The 3,798-nt window shown below is 34.9% G+C and overlaps 1 non-coding gene across 1 annotated transcript; it reads right to left on the bottom strand.

Annotated features, from left to right (window-relative positions):
- Positions 1-3,462: 3,462 nt before the first annotated feature.
- Positions 3,463-3,570, bottom strand: LOC127747022 (small nucleolar RNA R71). The gene has a single exon (XR_008008827.1). It is a non-coding gene; the product is annotated as a small nucleolar RNA R71 (small nucleolar RNA).
- Between the last annotated feature and the right edge of the window lie 228 nt (positions 3,571-3,798).

The raw sequence follows: 3,798 nt of genomic DNA, 5'->3' as shown, positions 1-3,798 counted from the left end.
TGTTGTTGGATTCTGACCTCCCTGCACTCGAAATGGATTTTCTGGAGCTATGAACTCCAAATGGTGCGCTCTCAATGGCGTTGGAAAGTAGACATCCAGAGCTTTCCAGCAATATATAATAGTCCATACTTTATTCGAGATTAGACGACGTAAACTGGCGTTCAACGCCAGTTCCATGCTGCATTCTAGAGTCAAACGCCAGAAACACGTCATAAACCAGAGTTAAATGCCAAAAACACGTTACAACTTGGCGTTTAACTTCAAGAGAAGCCTCTGCACGTGTAAAGTTCAAGCTTAGCCCAAGCACACACCAAGTGGGCCCCGGAAGTGGATTTCTGCATCAATTACTTATTTCTGTAAGCCCTAGTAACTAGTTTAGTATAAATAGAACTTTTTACTATTGTACTAGGTGTCTTTGACAGTATAGTCTCTTGACCATTCGATCTTTTGATCATTCATGGGGGCTGGCCATTTGGCCATGCCTAGACCTTTATCATTTATATATTTTCAATGGTGGAGTTTCTACACACCATAGATTAAGGGTGTGGAGCTCTGCTGTACCTCGAGTTTTAATGCAATTACTACTATTTTCTATTCAGTTCAGCTTTTTCTTGTTCCAAGATATCTGTTGCACTCCAACCAGATGGATGTGATGATCCGTGACACTCATCTTCATTCATCCTTATGAACGCGTGATTGACAACCACTTCCGTTCTACCTTAGAACAAGCGCATATCTCTTGGATTCCTTGATCAGAATCTTCGTGGTATAAGCTAGAATTATTGGCAGCCATCCCTGAGAATCTGGAAGGTCTAAACCTTGTCTGTGGTATTCTGAGTAGGATTCAGGGATTGAATGACTGTGACGAGCTTCAAACTCGCGATTGTTGGGCGTGATGACAAACGCAAAAGAATCAATGGATTCTATTCCGACATGGTCGAGAACCGACAGATGATTAGCCGTGCTATGACAAGAGCATTTGGACCTTTTTCACTGAGAGGATGGGAAGTAGCCATTGACAACGGTGATACTCTACATACAGCTTGCCATGGAAAGGAGTATGAAGGATTGAAAGTAAGAAATCAGTATGTTGTAGAGATTCAACAGGGACAAAGCATCTCCATACACTTATCTGAATTTCTACCAATGATTTACATAAGTATTTCTATCTTTATTTTATGTTTTATTTATTATTACTTTTGAAAACTTCATAATTATTTGAATCAGCCTAACTGAGATCTACAAGATGACCATAGCTTGCTCCATACCAACAATCTCTGTGGGATCGACCCTTACTCACGTAAGGTTTATTACTTGGACGACCCAGTGCACTTGCTAGTTAGTTGTGCGGAGTTGTGAAGAAAGTGCTGAGTTAGTAGATGCGCATACCAAGTTGAATGCCATTGTTAGAGATCACATTTTTGTGCACCAAGTTTTTGGCGCCGTTGCCGGGGATTGTTCAAGTTTGGACAACTGACGCTTCATCTTGTTGCTCAGATTAGGTAATTTTCTTTTTGTTTTATTTTCAAAAAATTTTTCAAAAATCTTTCAAAAAATTTTTACTTCTGTTTTCGAAAAATTATTCTAAATTTTTAAGAATGAATTCTAGTGTTTCATGAAGCATGTTGAAGCTTGGCTGGCTTAAAAGCCATGTCCAAATCCTTTTGGATTGAGGCTTCCACTTGTCAGTCTTCCACTTGTCAATATTTTTCATGATCTTCAAGCTGTTCTTGGTAAGTCTTCTTGTTTGATCTTGATATTTTCTTGTTTTGTGCTTTTTGTTGTTTCTCATATGCATTTTTTAATCCATAGTGTCTAAACATTAAAAATTTCTAAGTTTGGTGTCGTGCATGTTTTCTTTTCTTGAAAATCTTTCAACAAAAAGTCTTGATGTTCATCTTGAAATTCAAAGTGTTCTTGGTGTTCATCTTGACATTCATAGTGTTCTTGCATGCATCATGTGTTTTGATTCATAATTTTCATGTTATGAGTCATTTTTTGTGTTTTTCTCTCTCATCATTAAAAATTCAAAAATAAAAAAATATCTTTTCCTTATTTTGCTCATAATTTTCAAAAATTTGAGTTGACTTAGTCAAAAAGTTTTAAAAACTTAGCTAAGTCAAGTCAAATTTTCAATTTTAAAAATTTTATCTTTTCAAAACTTTTTCAAGAATCAAATCTTTTTCATTTTTTTATTTATTTTCAAAAATTTTCAACTTTGATTTTCAAAATCTTTTTCTTATCTTTATTTCATAATTTTCGAAAACTTTACTAACAATTAATGTGATTGATTCAAAATTTTGAAGTTTGTTACTTTCTTATTAAGAAAGGTTCAATCTTTAAATTCTAGAATCATATTTTTTAGTTTCTTGTTAGTCAAGTAATCAATTTTAATTTTAAAAATCAAATCTTTTTAAAATATCTTTTTCAAATCATATCTTTTTCAAAAATTTGATTTCAAAAATCTTTTCTAACTTCTTATCTTTTCAAAATTGAATTTCAAATCTTTTTCAACTAACTAATTGACTTTTTGTTTGTTTGACTGTTTCTTATTTTTTTTCAAAACCATCTAACTACTTTTCTCTCCCTAATTTTCAAAAATCACTTCCCTCTTTTTCAAAATTTTCATAATTAACTAATTATTTTAAATTTTAATTTTAATTTTAATTCTTCTCTTAATTTTCGAAAATCACTAACCCTTTTTCAAAATTAATTTTCAAAATTCTCTCCCTCTCATCTTCTTCTATTTATTTATTTATCTACTAACACTTCTCCTCTACTCAAGAATTCGAACCTATCCTCCCCCTTGTGTTTGGATTCTTACCTTTTACTTCTTCTATTCCATCTCTCTTCTACTAACATAAAGGAATCTCTATACTGTGACATAGAGGATTCCTCTTCTTTTTCTGATCTCTTCTCTTTCATATGAGCAGGAACAAGGAAAAAGGTATTCTTGTTGAAGCTATTCCTGAACCTGAAAGGACTCTGAAGAGGAAACTAAGAGAAGCTAAATTACAACAAGTCAGAGACAACCTTACTGAAATTTTCGAACAAGAAAAGGATATGGCAGCCGAACCCAACAACAATAATGCAAGGAGGATGCTTGGTGATTATACTACACCTACTTCCAAGTTTGACGGAAGAAGCATCTCAATCCCTGCCATTGGAGCAAACAATTTTGAGCTGAAACCTCAACTAGTTGCTCTAATGCAACAGAACTGCAAATTCCATGGACTTTCATCAGAAGATCCCTATCAGTTTTCAACTGAATTTTTGCATATCTGTGAGACTGCTAAGACTAATAGAGTTGATCCTGAAGTCTACAGGCTCATGCTTTTCCCTTTTGCTGTAAGAGACAGGGCTAGAATATGGTTGGACTCTCAACCAAAAGATAGCCTGGACTCTTGGGATAAGCTGGTCACGGCCTTCTTGGCTAAGTTCTTTCCTCCTCAAAAGCTGAGCAAGCTTAGAGTGAATGTTCAGACCTTCAAACAAAAAGATGGTGAATCCTTCTATGAAGCTTGGGAAAGATACAAGTAGATGACCAAAAGGTGTCCTTCTGACATGCTTTCAGAGTGGACCATTCTGGATATATTCTATTATGGTCTATCTGAGTTCTCTAAGATGTCACTGGACCATTCTGCAGGTGGATCTATTCACCTAAAGAAAACACCTACAGAAGCTCAAGAACTTATTGACATGGTTGCAAATAACCAATTCATGTACACTTCTGAGAGGAATTTTGTGAATAATGGGACGCCTCAGAGGAAGAGAGTTCTTGAGATTGATGCTCTGAAT

This window comes from Arachis duranensis, chromosome 4, assembly GCF_000817695.3.
Source record: "Arachis duranensis cultivar V14167 chromosome 4, aradu.V14167.gnm2.J7QH, whole genome shotgun sequence".
Classification (NCBI taxonomy): Eukaryota; Viridiplantae; Streptophyta; class Magnoliopsida; order Fabales; family Fabaceae; genus Arachis; species Arachis duranensis.
This window is presented reverse-complemented; position numbering and strand designations above follow the sequence as displayed.